Consider the following 22,070-nt stretch of genomic DNA (forward strand, 5'->3'; position numbering starts at 1 on the left):
TGTCTCTGCCAATCACGTGGAAGAAGAAATGAGGGACTTCAAGTGGTAAATTCTTACTGGCCATACCTGGGAGTTGCACCTCAGTGATGCTGATATTCACCTGATAAAAGCTCAGTTGCCATTCCTAACAACAAGGGAGGCAGAGGAGTTTACTCCAGCCAAAAGCACATTAAGAAGAAATGGATTGTGACAGCCTTGAACATTCACTGTTCAGGTCTCCTGCAGCAGAGTACATAACTACTGTCTCCAACATAATGAAGATCATGTCAAGTCTAACACCACAAGTCTTCCAGTCACATCCTTTGACAAACCTCCTTCCTTAAACTTTACCTGAAGCCTTATCCATAAAACTTCACACAAAGACTTATATATGCTGAGCAGCATAGCGGCTGAGAGTGCAGACTCTGGAACCAAACGATCTGGGTAACCTTGTGCAGATTACTTAACTTCTATAAAATGGAGTAAGTGGCATGTATGTTGCAAAGATAATGGGAGGATCAAAAGAGGTATGCATACAAAATGCTTAGGAGAGTGTGTAGCTCTTATCAACCCCTATATAACTGTAAGCTATTATTATTATTTTTTAATTAATTGGTTATTTGAGAGAGACAGAGACAGCGTGAGTGAGGAAGGGGCAGAGAGAGAGGAAGAGAAAATCCCAAGCAGGCTCCACACTGTCAGTGCAGAGCCCAATGAGAGTCTCGAACCCACAAAACTGTGAGATCGTGGCCTGAGCCGAAACCAAGAGTCAGACGCTTAACCAACTGAGCCACCCAGGCACCCCTAACTATAAGCTATTATTATTCTGTCTCTATGTGCTATAGAATTCTAAAGGTTTTTTTTGAATATTCTTGATAGCTTTCAGGTTAGAGGCCTCTTACCCCAGCTTTATCCAAAGAAGCTCTGGTTTTATCAGTTTATTTATTGACTTCTTTGGTGGACACAAGTCTCGATCAGGGTTTCAAAATTTGCCTCAGTTGCAAAAGGTACCTTGGCCAAAGGCATATCCTTCCCAGGAGTATATCTCATGGCTATTCAGAACAGGGCTACAAGGGCCTCTCCATGTCACCCACTCACTGAAGGACAATTTAATCAGGCCACATATGCTGCAGAGCTCCTCCTAGGTTTGGGCAAGGCTTTGTCTGTCATACATTGTAGGTCATAATTAAAATTCTTCTTTTGCTGGCTTCTTCTTTCTCCCTTCCCCAAATATTGTCAACCTCTCATCAATACGCTACATGCCAAGCTTCCTCTCCGTGCTCAGTATCTGCTGCTGGAAAATCCAACTTGCAAACACTTCCACATAAATTTCTTAAATACAAACAAACCGAAACCCCTAGTCTTGTCTATAGAGTTTAACATCTTATAATGACCTCGTATTGCTTTATGAGTTTAAGAGTTTTTTGCAATAAGATTCTCAAAGGCAAGAACTTGATCATATAGGTGGAGAGCTTAATGCCTACTAGGTTGATTCCCTGGCTCTTTCCTTGGTTGATTGATTAATTGATAGCCTCCTGGAAATTTCTTATGTTAAACACATCAGTGATATGCAATGAAATTAGGATATGAGTTTATTTCGGACTGCTTAATATAGGTACACAAAATATTTATCCTAATTACAGGAGGGAAAGAAACAGGAAAAAGAGTTTCTAAGTTTAAAAAAGAAACTCTCACCTGTCTGTTAACTAAAGCTTTTAGTACTTACTTAGTACATTGCCCCTAATCTTTAGCTTTCTCTATTTTAGCCAGACAGATAATAATCTACTTAACACAGCCTCATATGTCAATGCTTGTCTTGGCCTTTGAGCATTCAGGTCCAAACTGGCAATGTCCCCAGGAGCCACTGGCGTCTCCTGCAACAGGATCCGCCTTCCAAAGACTCTTGTTGATGACTCTAACAGTTGAGATTTTCTTAACAGTGAACCGGAATCTGCCTCAATAAAATTTTCTACTGATTTCCTTCTTTTTTTACCATGCGGGGGGAAAAAAAGAAGTCTACACTCTTAAAGATTACAATCCTTCAAATATTTTAAGACAGCTCTTGAAATTCCCTTACGATGTTTTCTTTTTCCAAACTAACAATTCTTTGCTCCTTTAAGAAATGAGATTTTCAGACTTGTTGCCATTCTGGCTGTCTTCCCCTGGATGCATTCTAGTTACTCAAAGTCTATCAGAAATCGTGGCAGCCAAAACTTAAAATCGTAGAGCCCTGTTCATTGGGACTATTAGTTTTCTTGTTTTGAACACTGTGTTTCTGTTCCTGCTGTCTGCATTTGCAGTAATTTTTTAGCTCCTTGTTATATTCTGAGGTCCACCGTTGTGGTATTTCTGTCAGATTCTTATAATTTGACTTCTCTCCAGCTTAATTAGACATTTACAATCTAAAGAACTCCCTCCCACCCTACCCTCCCACTCTCCCACCCCAGCAAGGATAGAATTTCCTCATTAATATCATGGAAAATGTTTCCCATCTGGCCTTTTTAAAAAACCATTTTAAGGAGGAATCTTACTCAGATGTTGAGTGACATTGTTCCACTTACTGAATACTGGCTCAATGTGTACACTTTATAGGAACTCTGGGATCACTGCATATAAAATACAATCTATGAAGTAGAATTTTATTTTTATAAAGGTAAATTGACTCAGAAGAAGAGAAGCTTCCCCCAAAACCTTCTGGAAATTCAGAGCAAGCTTGCTATTGTTATTGTTTGTGGATTGTGTTGTTTAGTCTAGATTTTATATTTTGTTTATGTTGGGCTGAGTATACATACCTTCATAGTTCCTGGGGGTCTAGCATCTTCTGCAATTGCCTCAGAAATGTTATCCTGGGGGACACCAAGCACAGAGAAATTGTGCAAGCTTTTTTAAGAAATCTGAATTTTATACAGCTTCATAGTCTGGTGTCAGGTAAAGCCAAGAACTCATTTTGCAAATTACTGACACAAATATAGCACAAACTATGGTGGTTTATTCACTACAAAAATTTGATTATCATTTTCATTATTTATGAAGAATTGATTTTCCCAGGGGTTCAACGTACAATGCAAAAGTAGTCGCTAATATTTACTCACGGGTCGCTGTAGATCAGTAATACAGCCTTAAACTGAAGGTTTATGAAGTTTGTCTCTCACCCAAAGCAAGCTTTATATCACTTAAGAATTCATGGAAAGAAAATGAATCCCATAATAGACATTTTTCAGAGCAAATTTTGCTTGGAGACCAATTTTTAAAATAGAGAACATGGCTTAGGGCCTTCAAATTCTGACTTCTCCCCTGTAGAACACTGAACTCTCAATTCCTTGAAGCGAGTAACTGTGTTGTGCTCATCTCTGTAACCTGGTCCTTGGCACCATGTTGATAAGGAGCTGGCCCTAAAGAGATTCTTGTGGATTGAGTGAATAATGAATGAATGAACAACAGCCAGTGCCAAGTGTGAAAGTGATCAACAGAGGCATTACATCGAAAAGACAGCAGGAGCAAGACGAAGAGATTATCAGGGGAGCTACAGAGAAGGAGGAGTAATTGGATGATTGTTTGGGAGACCAGAAGAGGAGAAAAATGTAGCAGGAGGACGGGAATCACCGAGGCCCACGGAATATGGCAGGAATGGGAGGCAATCGGCCACACGAGCAGGAAGAGAGCCAATGCGCCGCTGGGAAGTCGGTACCAGGGAGGAGATGCACACTGTGTGTGGAAACGATGTGGGAAGGCAGCTCTCAGTGCAGAGACACAGCATATGTAGCTTGTTAATTGGGGGATTTAAAAATTATATTTGATATATAAAATTAATAAAGATGATGAAAAATTAAAACTAAGAACAAGAGAATGGATGCAAAGAAGTCCTTAACTACGTGTGTTTAATGATCATAACAATTTATTATAAAATGCTTAGAGCTATAGTCATGCTCAGGGGATGAATGATTTTCACGAAATAAAAACAGCTGTGGGGAAATCACAAACTGTAACGGTATCAATAAAAGCAGTAAAATTAAAAGATGTACCTTGAAATATTATTCAAGTAGATAATACACATGCAGTTATCTTTTATGCTATCTATGGCTCAATTAAAATGTAATTATAAAAAATATAGGCCATATTTTGTAAACATTTGGAATCAGCCAATATAACCTACCACAGGAAGTTTTTTAATGCATGGCATGTCTTGATAAGTATACACTTACAAAAAGATGGTATTGTACCTTCGGCATTACCACTTGCTATAAAGTAAGAAGAGAAAATGCTAGTTTTTATATGCTAGGATCTTTATATAAAAACTCCAGGTTTTATATGACAGCACCTGCAAGATGACTAAAAGCAATGAATCAGTGTTTATTAGGAGTAAAAGCCAATGATAATATGGGCCGGAGACACAAGGCAAATATCACAATCAAGTTTAAAAAGGATAAACATCTTACGACATATTGTTACCAATACTGCTAGAGACACTGTCTTTTTTAAAAAAGAATTAGCCACGGGGCTCTTGGGTTGCTCAGTTGGTTGGGCATCCGACTTGATTTCAGCTCAGGTCATGATCCCAGGATTGTGGGATCGGGCCCTGCATCGGGCTCTGAGCTGAGCATGCAGCCTACTTAAGAATCTCTCTCTCTCTCTCTCTCTCTCTCTCTCTCTCTCTCTCAAAAAATAAAATAAATAAAATAAAAAGAAATAGCCAGGACATACAATTTAGATGCATTTTGCTTTTCTTTGAAAGTAGGTTTATATAATAGCTTTTTAAAAAAGTTTATTTCTTGGGGTGCCTGGGTGGCTCAGTCGGTTGAGCAGCCGACTTTGGCTCAGGTCATGATCTCGCGGTCTGTGAGTTCGAGCCCCGCGTCGGGCTCTGTGCTGACAGGTCAGAGCGTGGAGCCTGTTTCAGATTCCGTGTCTCCCTCTCTCTGACCCTCCCCTGTTCATGCTCTGTCTCTCCCTGTCTCAAAAATAAAAAAACTTAAAAAAAATTTTTTTTAAGTTTATTTCTTTATTTTTGAGAGAGAGAGAGTAAAAGCATGAACAGGGGAGGGGCAGAGAGAGAGTATCCCAAGCAGTCTCCATGTTAAGAGTGAAGACACCGACGTGAGTCTTGAGCCCATGAACAATGAGAGCATGACCTGAGCCAAAATCAAGAGTCGGCTGCTTAACTGACTAAACCACCCAGATGCTCCTATATAATAGTTTTTTAAGTTCTATATGTTTTATTGCATTTGACTCTCTCTCTCTCTCTCTCTCTCTCTCTCTCTATATATATATATATATATACTTAATGTCTATTTATTTTTGAGAGAGAGAGACAGAGCACAAGTGGGGGAGGAGCAGAGAGAGAGAGAGACACAGAATCCGAAACAGGCTCCAGGCTCTGAGCTGTCAGCACAGAGCCTGATGCGGGACTTGAACTCACAAACCTTGAGCTCATGACCTGAGCTGAAGTTGGATGCTCAACCGACTGAGCCACTGAGGCGTGCCAGCATTTGAATATATTTTTATTTTATTTTTTTATCTAACTTATCATTTTTAACAAATTCATGTGCTTTACTGTTTGTGGGGAAGCACATTCATCTAAATTATTTTATAACATGATATGGATATGTGTCTCAATTAAAAGTATATATTTCATTTCCATAGAAATGTTTTAGTTAATGTTTTCCACACATGTTATTCCTTTCCCTCACAGCAATTCCATGAGATAAGAAGATTAGGTACAATAATCTCCATTTCAGAGATAAAGAAACTGAGAAATAAAGAAGTTAAGTATTTTGATTAAGGTCATACAATTACTTGATTTCCTAGGGCTCAAAGTCAGTTTCTCCAAATTGTCTTTCTTTGAAATCCTTCTCAGACCTTCCTGCCTTCTTCTGTTCTAGATGTCCCTGTAACAAAGGCTGAATAGAGTCGCTAGTCAGAATATTGATGCCTGAGCAGGTGAAGGCAGACGATCAGAGTAATACAGGCAAACGATAACTGTTGCTTGTTAGGGTCACATCCCTAAGGCCCAAGCAGGAGACTTTTCTCATTCTCAAAAATAATAAAGAATTAACACTTTTAGCCGTAATGAGCACACAGACTCTCTCAAAACCAATCACCTTATAACAGAAATCAAGCAAGCATCACTGGGAAGAAATACTCATTAACTAGTGGGATTTTAATGGAAGAACTTCAGTTAAAGCACTTGACGATAGTCTTCCTGATGAGAAGGTTTCTAATGCATTATATAGATTTTAGGACTAAAAGAAGTGGCATGTCCTTCAGGACAAAAGACCACATACCATTCCAGTAACCCTAACCATCTATCACCATAAACACTCTCCTTTTCTGAAGGTTCCAGCTCATGAATTTTTCAATATCATTCTTTTTCATATCAGTTTGATTTTTTTCTTTGACTCTCCATTATGCCATTAATATCATCCCATAGAGGCCTTTTCAAGTAAAAAGCAAGCCGCACCTGATTACTGAAATTAGAAATGACAAACATCTCAGTTTTTACCTAGTTCATCTCTTCTAAGTAGCTCTCTGTGTGAATTTAAATAATCTGGAAACTGTGCGATTTAAATTTTTATGAAGACTTCTAAAATTGTATTTCAAACTTACTCTTTCAATTCCTCCAGAAAAAGACAACATTTTTCCTTCTTAATATGAGCAACTGAGGAGTATAAGAATAGTAGCTACAGGCAACATTAGCTTTTGCCTCCACTAAAGAATTTCTTCTCCTCCTCCCCTTACCCCTCCTCCTCCTCTTCCTTCTCTCCCTCCTTCTCCTCCACCTCCTCTTCCGCCTTCTTCTTTCTTTCTCTAAAGGTGTTTCCCATTTATTACTATCAATCAATCAATATAAATCCCAAGTTTATCAGTTAGGGCCATTTGGATTCTTTGTTTGTAACTTACAGAAGTTGACTGTGGGTAACGCAAGCAGAAAAACTTGGAAGAATAACAGGTAGTTCCAAGAATCAAAGGAAAGATAAACCAGGTTGTGGGGGGAAAAAAAGATAGGAACAAGATCAACTGTGAAAGTTTAAGGGTCAAGAACCACTCAGCTATCTCAAGTTTCCCCATTGGAATGAATGAACTTATACTATTTTATCCATTGATTCCTTCAAGAGTCAAAATACGAACAATGAGAAACAATTGGCCAAGATTGGATCACATATCATACCTCAACTAGTATAAGTCAAGACATCTTGATTTGCAGTCTCATTAAGACCGTAAAATGAGGGAGAAGCAATTCTACTAAATAAAATCAGGATGTGCTTAGCAAAGGCAAGGGCAATAGATTTTGGGCCCAAAAAAAAAAAAAAAAAAAGATAGTAGCAGTCTAATACCATAAATCATAATCTATACTCTTTTTAAAAACAATATAATATCAGAAGCTAATTAAAATGCTAGACACATATAAGTTCCCTTTCTTCTGAAGTCAGATTTCTGGAACTCAGAATCTATAGTCACTCTATTTACTTCCTAAACACCTGCTACTTTTTAATTCCCAGCAATCAGCCATCAGCATCCAAATTACTATCCCTAAGGAATCTAATCATTTACTTTTAGCTGAAGCCAATGGCCTTTCCTTTCTCTTCAATGGACTCCCACTCTTTGCAGCCTCCAATTCTAATGATCACTTCTTTATTATTTGACTAAATTTTTGTTAAGTGCTTATTATGCAGCTGCTACTCCCTAGACTGGAGAAATACAAAGAGTGCTAGACCCTTGAGGGGTTCACATTTAAGTCTGACAAACTGGGTTAAAAAATTAAAGCATTGTATACCAGGGGTCATAGAAGCACTTATCTGCACACAAAGAGAAGAAGCTTAACGGATAGAGAAGGAGGGAGAGTGTTCTGGGCAGAGAAAAGAATGCATACAAAGGAATTGAAGCATGATATACCAGGGGAATTCACAGCACTACAGGAAATCATGTATGATTCAAGTTAAAAGTGTAAGAAGCTAAATTTGTATGGATAGGGGCTTCATTGTAAAGGCATTTGTGTGACCTACAAAGGGATTTAAACATTAGCCTTTACTCAACGGGGAGCCACTGAAAAGTTTTAAGACAAAGTAGTAATCAGATTTGTGTTAAGAAGACTATCTAGTGACTGCATAGATAGGACTAGGGCAAGAATGAAGGGAGGAAGACAATTTAGCACAGTTGTGACAATCCAGGCAAAAGAAAAAAAAAAAAAGCAGATTAAGGCAGCTTCATTTCCTGAAGCTGCTGCAACCAATTACCACATGCTTATGGCTGAAAATAACAAAAATACACTCTGTCACAATTTTGGAGACCAGGAATTGAAATCAAGATGTTTGTAGGGCTACACTCCTTCCAGAGACTCTGTGGGAGATCCAATTTCTTGCCTCTTCCAGCTTCTGTGACTATGCCATTCCATGGTCATGGACTTATAACTCCAATCTCTGCCTTTGTCTTCACATGGACTTCTCTTCTGTCAGATTTCCCCTGTGTATCTGTTGTATGGTTATCTGGATCATTGGATTTAGGGCTCACCTGGATAATCCAGGATGATCTCTTCATCTCAAGATTGCTAATTACATCTGCAAAGACCCATTTTCCAAAAAAGGTAAACATTCATAGTTTCCAGCAATTAGGGTGTGACTACCATTCAACCTACTAGAGCAGTACAATGGAAAGAGAAAGTAGAGAATGGCAGATTTGATAGGAGATTGATAAAACTTGTTAAGTAAATGATGCATTGAGACACAGTCCCGAAGAATGGTTTCAAGGAGATTGAGAATATGAGATTGACTCTTGGGAGATAAAGGAGACTCTGCTCTTAGCCTGTCACTATCATTTTTCATCTTCTTCTTCACCTGTAGAATTCTAATTTGGAAAGGATGATTTTGTGTCCAGATATTACTTCCTTTCTAAGACTCTTGCAACTAGGGGTATCTTTATGGCCAAGTTCTGTAAGCAAGAGTCTTCTGGATAGGATTTAAGAATGCTTTTTAAAGAGATTTAACTTCGCAGACAATGTTCTCTTTGTACATTTGCCCTTCACATTTCACCTTCTGCTTTCCCCCTAACAGGAACAGTGATATAATCATGTCTCTAAATGAAATGCTATCTTATGATCATGAGGCTGAAAGCCAAATGCTAAGGATAGTAGAGCAGGAAGATGGAAGGAACCTGCACCTTTCTGAGGACACTACAGAGATGTTGCTCTAGCCTGATTTCCCAGTTTTGTTATTTGAGAGAAAAAGAAGTCAAACAAAAGACTGAGGGAGAAGAGAGAGAAAAAAACAGGAGGGAACAGGTGTAAAGAAAGAAATTCAGAAAAAGTGATAAGGACATGTAATAAGGCAAGGGAAAACAAGGAAAGAGTGATGTTTAGTAGCAAAAACAAAACAAAACAAAAGTTGTCTAAACATTGCCTGTTTTTTTCCAGAGCTCTCTTCAATCTTTGGTGCCTTAAAACCAATATATTTTGGACGTCTATTTATACGTATTTATATTGACTGATCATAACCTACTTTCCTCTATATATTTCCATTTACTTCTTTGGAGAATTTTATGGCTTTCTACCTTTTTTTTCTGATAATTTACAAAATCATCACTACTGATCTCTCCCTTTCCAACTACTTGTGTATCTCTCCTTTCCTTTCTTCCTATGATCAGTGATTGAAACTTCCCAGAACCTAGAAGCTTTCATTTCATTCATTCCCTTTTCATTCTTTTTCAAGTATTTAAGCTCATTTTTGTGTTTTTTATTTAAAAATTTTTTTAAATGTTTATTTATTTTTGAGACAGAGAGATAGAGAGAGAGCATGGGGGAGGGGCAGAGAGAAAGGGAGACACAGAATCTGAAGCAGGCTCCAGGCTCCAAGCTGTCAGCACAGAGCCCGACATGGGGCTTGAATCCACCAACTGCAAGATCATGACCTGAGCTGAAGTCGGATGCTTAACTGACTGAGCCACCCAGGTGCCCCATCATTTTGTGTTTTTTCTAATGGTATCTGAAGTTAGTCAAATTATTAGGAATTTCAAAAACAGGTTACATAAATTTACTTTAAAATAATAGGAGAATCTCTTTTTTAAAAAAGCTCATGTTTATGTTTAACTGTCTTATCTCATGTAGGAAATACTCAGGAAAGCAGAAGTGTCCTTTCTTATGACTATATTACAACCAGTTTGAAGATTTAACATCCCCCCAAAATGAAACTGTCCATCCAGAAGAAAAAATGTCAGTCACAGATTCCTCTTCCCCAAAACAAGCTAAAGTAAAAGCAAAAAATAAATTAGAGCCCCCGTGAGCTGATGTTGTTCACCAAAAAACATATATTTTGGACAAAAAAAATTTTTTTAGTAATCTGTCCTTCTTATTTTAAGAAAGCTGATTTTAAATAATTTTAACTAAAATTTGTAATGATATTATTGCCTAATTACTCTAAAACTAGTAGCTTAAGGCAAGCATTTGAATGGTCTGGAGAGATGAGTCACGAACTCAGGAAGGAATGATCCAGACAATCCTTGAGTCAAGTTCCTCCTGTGGTGGCATGTCACCTGTCCCTTGGTGCTGCTGTCATCCCAAGTCTCGGCTGGGCTGAATGCCCAGGCGGTTCCCTCACAGGGCTGCAGTTCATGCTGATCAGAGTGCCCACACGAGACCACTCCAGCAGAGTCATTTCTAGAGCTGAATTTCTTACATGGCAGCTGGCTTTCTCCAGAGCAACCATTCTCAGAGAACTGGGCAGAAGTTGCATTATGTCTCCTGATCCCACTCTGAGAGCCACCCACCATCACTCCTGTAACATTATTTGAGTTACCGACAAATCACTAAGGCTAGTCCAGATGCAAGCGAAGAGTTGGAGACCACATGTTCTTAAAATGTCTGATAGCTTATGATTATAAAAGCATCCTTTTTAGCTTTCTTAACAAAAAATGTTAAAAAAATTTTGCAACCAATACGTACCATATGATATTTGCTATCATTTTCTTTTTATGATTTTGCGTGTAGGGAATAGAACAACTTATTAGTGCAATATATGTTTATGATGATAAATGTCTCACATAACAAAGAAATAATATAGCCTGTCGGGTTTTGCCTTTCTACCCTTTACCCTTGAACCAAATTTACAAAAAAAAATCATTAGGGTTAAAGCCTCAATTTATTAAAGCAAGAGGCTACCTCTGGGGAAGAAAGACTTAAAAAGTAGTGAAGGTCTTGTTCTTTCAAGCTGTGAACAGCAGTTACTTTAAGTCTTGTCTCTGCAGGAAGAAAAAAACAAACATGCTTTCTTAGAGTAAAGGGGAAAGAGAAAAGTAAGGCCTAGTATTTACACTGGGGGAAATTAAAAGAATTTTCTCCAGTCTTGGTTAGTCTTCCCAGAAACTTCCCTTAAATATAAGCAAAGAGAGTACATTTTAAAAATTTAAGCACTAATTTATTGAACATCTTTCATTGATTTATTTCTGTTCATTATAACTAGTGGCTTTAGCTTTTCATCACAAAAATATTTTGGAGATTTTTAAATAAAGAGAGAGAGAAACCAATTTTTAGAAAATGTGATTAAAGCAAAATTTCTATTAATTTTATTATAACACAGGTGACTCAGGCCTTGTCTTTGTTTTATAAATAAATCTGTTCTGATAATAATGTTAGCTTGTTTAAAAATTTAAATCACCCTTTGTCCATACAATTATCTTCATTATCTTTCAAGGTTGCAAAACTAACATCTAAAAATATTTCTCATAGACTTACGCCCTCTAAGGCCCTATGTTAGTTGATGTATGAAAAGCACAGATTGCTGTGTCTTGTTTTGCTACAACAGCCATAATGGAAACAGGTTACATTCTATAAAAGACTGTATGTCGGGGCGCCTGGGTGGCGCAGTCGGTTGAGCGTCCGACTTCAGCCAGGTCACGATCTCGCGGACCGTGAGTTCGAGCCCCGCGTCAGGCTCTGGGCTGATGGCTCGGAGCCTGGAGCCTGTTTCCGATTCTGTGTCTCCCTCTCTCTCTGCCCCTCCCCCGTTCATGCTCTGTCTCTCTCTGTCCCAAAAATAAATAAAAATGTTGAAAAAAAAATTAAAAAAAAAAAAAAAAAAAGACTGTATGTCTGTCAAGGGTTACACCTATAATTCTGGAAGCTGCTGGTAAATGACAACACTGCTGTCTGTTAATGTAGCTGGGAACACTAAGTAGACTTTATTTCTACCAGAGACAAATGATGGTTCCAGTTTTCTGCTTTTCAAAGTTGTCATGATACCTGAAGGAGTTTCTTGAGATAATGAAACAACTAGGCCACGATGAAAAGCCTACATCCGGAAGACAGAAAAGGGAAAGTAGGGGACAGCCTTGGCCTTTGACATCTTTGAATAGATAAACCAATGCTTTTCTTCTGAACTCTTTTAATATGTAAGATAAGTAAAGCCCTATTTATTAAAAATACTTTTAGGTGGGTTGTCTGTTACTTAAAGCAAAAAGCATCCAAATGATGGTATTTAATTGCAGTATTTGAGACACTCCTCAGAAGAAAACAATTCTATTTTCTTGTCTGGTAAGAAAGACTTTAAGCCTGGGTGGCTTAGTCAGTTGAGCATCTGACTTCGGCTCAGGTCATGATCTTGCAGTTTGTGAGTTCGAGCCCTGTGTGGGGCTCTGTGCTGACAGCTCAGAGCCTGGAGCCTGCTTCAGATTCTGTGTCTCCTTCTCTCTCTGCCCCTCTCCCACTTGTGCTCTGTTTCTCTCTATCAAAAATAAATTATATATATATATATAAAGAAAGACTTTGAGATATTGGATCTAACAGTGTTATCTATTCTCGAAGAATCACTGTACTTGGGTCAACTATGTATCTCCACAGGTAGATCATATTTAGAAAAGAATAATTGAAACCAACTAATCTAGAAAAGATCAAAGCCATATTGGCATGAAGAAGAAACATAAGGGCCAGAAGAAGGTAGTTATCCCAACTGCTTTGGAAAATGTCTTTATTTTAAAAAGGCCTGAGGTTTAAATACATACAGTCAGCCCATAAGCTGTATACATGGAATAATGCTTCATTCAAGATGTGAGAAAGCTATTTCTATTTTTTATACTCCCTCCAGGTGTGACTTCTTTCTGCTTTTAGACCTGTCTTTGATGTTGCTTTTAGCTTAATAGCATTCATCGATCTATAAATGTCTGTAGGACAAGCACACAGCATTCTCTTGCTCCTGCACATTTTTCTGTGCTTGGATTGGCCTTCAACAGATGTATGCATTCTTTCACACGCTCATTCTTGAAGCATCCGTTGACCACACATTATGTGTCAAGCACTGAGCTGATGCTAGAGATGGGAAGTTGACCAAAACATAAATTCTACACTCACATGCACATAACTGAAGTCCCATGTCATAAGATCTGTCCACAGAGTCATGTATAAATGCTGCAAATGCACAGAGGAAGAAAGACTTTTCAGAACGGGTTAGGGAAGACTCTACAGTAGACAACTGAATGGGGCTTTGAAGAAGGGTCACTAGGCAGAAAGATACCTGGAGATGCCTGACCAAGGAAGCACTTTGTGTCTAAGGGGGTGACAAGGAATTTAATGTTCATAAAATGTAAATGTTAGATTACCATGGGAGAGAAGTCTTGGTTGGTAGAAAGGGTCTGGAATAGCACACTGACATTTTTAAATTGTAAATATATTTTATTTTAAATTTGAATGGAGAATCACAGAATTGTATTTTAAATTTCAAATGGTGGTGACATGAGATAACGAAATTTCCAAATTAGGGAAACAATAACCCTGGCAGAAATTTGAAAGATGGCTTAGAAGAAAATGATCCCACATCTTGTTTAGTTTCCTGACTGAGGTAAAAATAAAAACCAAAACCCAAAAAACAAAACAAAACAAAACAAAACACTCTAAAGATCATTTTCCACAAGGGATTAACATAGCCTGTCTTCTTTCACTCCTAAATTTGGGCTTCTGATTAGTAAACAAAAGTCCTTACTAATCCAGGCATCCCAGCCAGCAATTTGATAGTGGCTTCTTCCCACAGAATTTTTCTCCTTGGTATTACCTTCACTAAACAAAAACCCAGTTTTCCTAAAGGAGTCAGGGATATTCATCTTCTTTGAATATTTTTAAGCATTTTTAACAAATTAAAACTGAAAGTAATAGTAATAACAGCTATTGGATATTCAAAACAGTGGATTTTTTTCATCCTTTAATTACATTTAAAGCCTCATTGAGTTCATGATAATCTTGCATTTGCTAAATTATTTTAGACTACTAAAAGCCCTTGTTGCTAGAATCCTATCACTACATGCAAATTTCCTTTTCCTCCAACCTTTTATTTAAGCACAGGCCCTTCCTCTGTTTAGCACCTGATATTGATGAAACTTACTGGATGCCAGGTCTGGCCACCTCATGTCTTCCCCATTTCCTTTGTTACAGGTACTCATCACAGAAATACTAGCTTAGGTAGAAAAGAACGCCACTCTCCTTTCTGTTTCATTTTTCCTCGTTTTGTCTTCCTTTAATCCTAGCAACATCTGGGTTTATGACAATAGAGACAGCATAAAGAGAACAAAAAGATTCCAAAGAGTAGGATGAATTTGCCATAAATGGGCAAATTTATATGAACGAAATCCTAGTGGGGATTCCTTCAGCTGTGTGTCATCTTAGTTTTTATGGGAATTAGCATAACTTAGTGGATTATGTTCAGGTTGACTGACAGCATTGTGCCTGCGCTTGAATATCTCTGACAGATCATCATAGCAGAGCATGATATAATGGAAGGAGCCCGTCACCTGAGAGTCAGAAGGCCTTTGTTCCATCTGGATCTGACACAAACTTTCTAAGGAAACTTAAGGAGTTACTTCGCCTCCAGTATATCATGTATGAAATAGAGTCCACCAGATAATTCAAAGCTCCCATCCTTTCACACTCTGAAACCCAATTATTCTTTGAGTGCAGTTTAAATTTAACATAGAAGAGCGCCTGGGTGGCCCAGTCGGTTGAGCATCGGACTTAGGCTCAGGTCAGGATTTCACAATTGGTGAGTTCAAGGCCCGCATCGGGCTCTCTGCTGTCAGTGTGGAGCTCGCCTCGGGTCCTCTATCCCCCTTCCTCCCTGCCCCTCCCCTGCTCATGCTCTCTCTCTAAAAAATAAACAAACAAACATTTAATAAATAAATAAACAAATATAAATTTAACATAGAACTATAATCATTTTAGTGCTGGCTTGTTCTCAATTCATAGTAACTTATTATTTAGGCCAAAATCCACTACTAAGCCAGCTAGGTATAGGGAGGTCTCACTTGAAATTAGCCAAAACCAGCATTAGCCAAATTAGACAAATTAGACAAATTAGCCAAAATTAGCATTTTTTTTTTTTTTCTGGAATGAACAGGTTAATGTCTAGCCTTGCTGTATCTAGAGTGTTACCACACCTTTCGGTATAATGTTATTCTCATAAACCTCCTTAATACAGTGAGAAATAGCATAGAAAAGTAGGAAAAACAACATAGAAAAACACTGCAGGTACAGTAAGCAAGATCCTTTTATAATCACCTCATCATGAGTTGGGTTCTGCTACCAACACCTTTCTCAAGTTGCCTGTGAAAGTAGCTAGAGCCCCACAATTAGGGAGTAAGTCAGCAAATGACTGTCTCCTGGATATCTCAACAGGTTAGCTTTGAATCGATCCCTCCCTATAGATGGGTGACTGAGAACCAACTCCAATACCAGAACCTCTCCAAGGCTCTTTGCACTTCTGAACTCAAGTTGACTGGGTAAAAGCAAGTTGTTTTTCTCAGAAGACCAATGCTAATCGAAGTGTTACTGAGTGTAACATACACAAGGTCAAAAGCGATATGCACATTTCAGCAGTCTTCACGGGATCAGCTCCGTTTTGGCATATACACGTCAATCGTGGTAGTAGACAAACAAGAGTTAACTTTTTGTTTCTAAATGGGCAAAAAGTTTCTTATTCTCAAGAAAGGCAAAATGACTCTTAGATTTGTTTCTAAGAATAAAAGGCAAATCTAGCCATAGCTATTATAATTATTTTGCTGTAGTTTGTTTTAGTTTTTCCCCTGGTTCAGTCATTTCCAATCTTGCATATACATGTGGGGACGGGCATATACGTTAAGCCCAGTTGATGTGTACACTTTTATGTGTATCTTTATCATTTAATATTACACTGTAAGTGTTTTCCAATATTTAAAAAATATTTCCTGTAAACATGGCTTTAAAAGGCTATCATGATAATTTAAGAATAATTCTTGAATTTGAGAATTGAATTTAAGAATACTTTTTTGTTGTTAGTAGGATAAAATGTGATACAATTAACATTTATAAAAATGTCTTCCTATTATTCAGATAGAATATATTTCCATATGAAATGTAAAAATGCAAAAACACACCAAAATTACCATATTTTACCATTAAAGAAATACCTACATTATAGTACATACCATGTGTATTAGTTTCATATCGCTGCTATAACAAAGTACCCAGTAGCTTAGGCAACAAAAATATATTATCTTCGAGTTCTGGAGGCTAAAAGCCTGAAATCAAAGTGATAGTGGGGCCATGTTCTCTGTGAAACCTGTAAATAACAATTCTTCCTTCCCCTCCTAGCTTCTAGTATCGCTGGCAATCCCTGGCATGACATTAATCTGCCTGCTGTCACATGGCCGTCTTCTCCCTGTGTATCTTTCTCTCCTTTTATTGTAAGGACACTAGTCATATTGTATTCAGGGCCCACTCTAGTGTCATCTAATCTGAATTACATCTGTAGTGACTGTTTTTGTTCTTTTTGGGTTCTTTTGTTTCTTTTTTTCTTTTGAGAGAGAGAGGGCAAGTGAGTGGAGGAGGGGCAGTGGGAGAGGGAGAGAGAAATCTTAAGCAGACTCCACGCCCAGCATGGAAGCCCAATGCAGGGCTCAGTCTCATGACCATGAGATCATGACCTGAGCTGAAATCAAGAGTCTGATGCTGAACAGACTGAGTCACCCAGACACCCCTGCAGTGACTATTTTTAAATAGATCGCATTCTGTTGTACAGGGGTTAGGACTTTGTTATATTTTTTGTGGGGACACAATTTAACACATAACATGTAATACAGAAAATATCATTTCCACTTCTGCATTTGCTTATGCTATTTCCCCTGTCTTGAAAGCCCTTTACCCTTTCTGCATGTTTCCACATTTCTTCTTCAACCCCTAAATCAAGTACAGCTTCCTCCATGAGTAATGACTAGGGGCCCCACTCATCAAGTATGAGCACTTAATATGGATTAAAACTTGAGTTCATAGTGATCTTTTCTTCTGAATTCCCATGGTAATAGTTGCCATTACAATTTGTGTTTTCATGTAGAGTTATTTTCTGGTCATAGATATATAAGATCTTCACGGTAGAGAGAGTGTTTATTTTTTTCATATTTTACAATGCATAATTGAGTAGAAGGTGTGACTAAATAAACGAATAGAAGAATTAATAAATGGGAGAGGGAAGATGGCAGCGTAGGAGGACGCTGGGCTCACCGCGCATCCTGCTGATCACTTAGATTCCACCTACACCTGCCTAAATAACCCAGAAAACTGCCAGAGGATTAGCAGAACGGAGTCGCCGGAGCCAAGCGCAGACGAGAGGCCCACGGAAGAGGGTAGGAAGGGCGGCGAGGCGGTGCGCGCTCCACGGACTGGCGGGAGGGAGCCGGGGCGGAGGGGCGGCTCGCCGCCCAAGCAGAGCCCCCGAGTCTGGCTTGCAAAAAGCGGAGGGGCCTGACGGACTGTGTTCCGACAGCAAGCGCAACTTAGCGGCTGGGAGGTCATAAGTTAACAGCTCTGCTCAGAAAGCGGGAAGGCTGGAGGACAGAGGGAAGGAGAGCTGCTGAGCCCCTGGACTACAGAGCTCAGTTTGGTGGGGAACAAAGGCGCTCGCCAGTGCCATCTCCCCCGCCCATCCTCCAGCCAAAATCCCAAAGAGAACCAGTTCCTGCCAGGGAACTTGCTCGCTCCGCGCAAACACCCAACTCTGCGCTTCTGCGAAGCCAAACCTCCGGCAGCGGATCTGACTCCCTGCTGCTGCCACAGGGCCCCTCCTGAAGTGGATCACCTAAGGAGAAGCAAGCTAAGCCTGCCCCTCCTGCCCCTGTGCACCTTGCCTACCCACCCCAGCTAAGACGCCAGATCCCCAGCATCACAAGCCTGGCAGTGTGCAAGTAGCCCAGACAGGCCACCCCACCCCACAGTGAATCCCGCCCCTAGGAGAGGGGAAGAGAAGGCACACACCAGTCTGACTGTGGACACAGCGGTGGGCTGGGGGCAGACATCAGGTCTGACTGCGGCTCCGCCCACCAACTCCAGTTATACACCACAGCACAGGGGAAGTGCCCTGCAGGTCCTCACCACGCCAGGGACTATCCAAAATGACCAAGCGGAAGAATTCCCCTCAGAAGAATCTCCAGGAAATAACAACAGCTAATGAGCTGATCAAAAAGGATTTAAAGAATATAACAGAAAGTGAATTTAGAATAATAGTCATCAAATTAATCGCTGGGCTTGAAAACAGTATAGCTGACAGCAGAGAATCTCTTGCTACAGAGATCAAGGGACTAAGGAACAGTCACGAGGAGCTGAAAAACGCTTTAAACGAAATGCATAACAAAATGGAAACCACCACGGCTCGGATTGAAGAGGCAGAGGAGAGAATAGGTGAACTAGAAGATAAAGTTATGGAGAAAGAAGAAGCTGAGAAAAAGAGAGATAAAAAAATCCAGGAGTATGAGGGAAAAATTAGAGAACTAAGTGATACGCTAAAAAGAAATAATCTACGCATAATTGGTATCCCAGAGGAGGAAGAGAGAGGGAAAGGTGCTGAAGGGGTACTTGAAGAAATAATAGCTGAGAACTTCCCTGAAGTGGGGAAGGAAAAAGGCATTGAAATCCAAGAGGCACAGAGAACTCCCTTCAGACGGAACTTGAATCGATCTTCTGCACGACATATCATAGTGAAACTGGCAAAATACAAGGATAAAGAGAAAATTCTGAAAGCAGCAAGGGGTAAACGTACCCTCACATATAAAGGGAGACCTATAAGACTCGTGACTGATCTCTCTTTTGAAACTTGGCAGGCCAGAAAGAATTGGCACGAGATTTTCAGTGTGCTAGACAGAAAAAATATGCAGCCGAGAATCCTTTATCCAGCAAGTCTGTCATTTAGAATAGAAGGAGAGATAAAGGTCTTCCCAAACAAACAAAAACTGAAGGAATTTGTCACCACTAAACCAGCCCTACAAGAGATCCTAAGGGGGACCCTGTGAGACACAGTACCAGAGACATCACTACAAGCATAAAACATACAGACATCACAATGACTCTAAACCCATATCTTTCTATAATAACACTGAATGTAAATGGATTAAATGCGCCAACCAAAAGACATAGGGTATCAGAATGGATAAAAAAACAAGACCCATCTATTTGCTGTCTACAAGAGACTCATTTTAGACCTGAGGACACCTTTAGATTGAGAGTGAGGGGATGGAGAACTATTTATCATGCTACTAGAAGCCAAAAGAAAGCTGGAGTAGCCATACTTATATCAGACAAACTAGACTTTAAATTAAAGGCTGTAACAAGAGATGAAGAAGGACATTATATAATAGTGACAGGGTCTATCCATCAGGAAGAGCTAACAATTATAAATGTCTATGCGCCGAATACCGGAGCGCCCAAATATATAAAACAATTACTCATAAACACAAGCAACCTTATTGATAAGAATGTGGTAATTGCAGGGGACTTTAACACCCCACTTACAGAAATGGATAGATCATCTAGACACACGGTCAATAAAGAAACAAGGGCCCTGAATGAGACATTGGATCAGATGGACTTGACAGATCTATTTAGAACTCTGCATCCCAAAGCAACAGAATATACTTTCTTCTCGAGTGCACATGGAACATTCTGATAGATCATATACTGGGTCACAAAACAGCCCTTCATAAGTTTACAAGAATTGAAATCATACCATGCATACTTTCAGATCACAATGCTATGAAGCTTGAAATCAACCACAGAAAAAAGTCTGGAAAACCTCCAAAAGCATGGAGGTTAAAGAACACCCTACTAACGAATGAGTGGGTCAACCAGGCAATTCGAGAAGAAATTAAAAAATATATGGAAACAAACGAAAATCAAAATACAACAATCCAAACGCTTTGGGACGCAGCGAAGGCAGTCCTGAGAGGAAAATACATTGCAATCCAGGCCTATCTCAAGAAACAAGAAAAATCCCAAATACAAAACCTAACAGCACACCTAAAGGAAATAGAAGCAGAACAGCAAAGGCAGCCTAAACCCAGCAGAAGAAGAGAAATAATAAAGATCAGAGCAGAAATAAACAATATAGAATCTAAAAAAACTGTAGAGCAGATCAACGAAACCAAGAGTTGGTTTTTTGAAAAAATAAACAAAATTGACAAACCTCTAGCCAGGCTTCTCAAAAAGAAACGGGAGATGACCCAAATAGATAAAATCATGAATGAAAATGGAATTATTACAACCAATCCCTCAGAGATACAAACAATTTTCAGGGAATACTATGAAAAATTATATGCCAACAAAATGGACAACCTGGAAGAAATGGACAAATTCCTGAACACCCACACTCTTCCAAAACTCAATCAGGAGGAAATAGAAAGCTTGAACAGACCCATAACCAGCGAAGAAATTGAATCGGTTATCAAAAATCTCCCAACAAATAAGAGTCCAGGACCAGATGGATTCCCAGGGGAGTTCTACCAGATGTTTAAAGCAGAGATAATACCTATCCTTCTCAAGCTATTCCAAGAAATAGAAAGGGAAGGAAAACTTCCAGACTCATTCTATGAAGCCAGTATTACTTTGATTCCTAAACCAGACAGAGACCCAGTAAAAAAAGAGAACTACAGGCCAATATCCCTGATGAATATGGATGCAAAATTTCTCAATAAGATACTAGCAAATCGAATTCAACGGCATATAAAAAGAATTATTCACCATGATCAAGTGGGATTCATTCCTGGGATGCAGGGCTGGTTCAACATTCACAAATCAATCAACGTGATACATCACATTAACAAAAAAAAAGAGAAAAACCATATGATCCTGTCAATCGATGCAGAAAAGGCCTTTGACAAAATCCAGCACCCTTTCTTAATAAAAACCCTCGAGAAAGTCGGGATAGAAGGAACATACTTAAAGATCATAAAAGCCATTTATGAAAAGCCCACAGCTAACATCATCCTCAACGGGGAAAAACTGAGAGCTTTTTCCCTGAGATCAGGAACATGACAGGGATGCCCACTCTCACCGCTGTTGTTTAACATAGTGCTGGAAGTTCTAGCATCAGCAATCAGACAACAAAAGGAAATCAAAGGCCTCAAAATTGGCAAAGATGAAGTCAAGCTTTCGCTTTTTGCAGATGACATGATATTATACATGGAAAATCCGATAGACTCCACCAAAAGTCTGCTAGAACTGATACATGAATTCAGCAAAGTTGCAGGATACAAAATCAATGTACAGACATCAGTTGCATTCTTATACACTAACAATGAAGCAACAGAAAGACAAATAAAGAAACTGATCCCATTCACAATTGCACCAAGAAGCATAAAATACCTAGGAATAAATCTAACCAAAGATGTAAAGGATCTGTATGCTGAAAACTATAGAAAGCTTATGAAGGTAATTGAAGAAGATTTAAAGAAATGGAAAGACATTCCCTGCTCATGGATTGGAAGAATAAATATTGTCAAAATGTCAATACTCCCCAAAGCTATCTACACATTCAATGCAATCCCAATCAAAATTGCACCAGCATTCTTCTCGAAACTAGAACAAGCAATCCTAAAATTCATATGGAACCACAAAAGGCCCCGAATAGCCAAAGTAATTTTGAAGAAGACCAAAGCAGGAGGCATCACAATCCCAGACTTTAGCCTCTACTACAAAGCTGTCATCATCAAGACAGCATGGTATTGGCACAAAAACAGACACATAGACCAATGGAATAGAATAGAAACCCCAGAACTAGACTCACAAACGTATGGCCAACTCATCTTTGACAAAGCAGGAAAGAACATCC

The sequence above is a fragment of the Herpailurus yagouaroundi genome, unplaced genomic scaffold, assembly GCF_014898765.1.
Source record: "Herpailurus yagouaroundi ecotype Mexico unplaced genomic scaffold, PumYag 77, whole genome shotgun sequence".
In the NCBI taxonomy this organism is placed as follows: domain Eukaryota; kingdom Metazoa; phylum Chordata; class Mammalia; order Carnivora; family Felidae; genus Herpailurus; species Herpailurus yagouaroundi.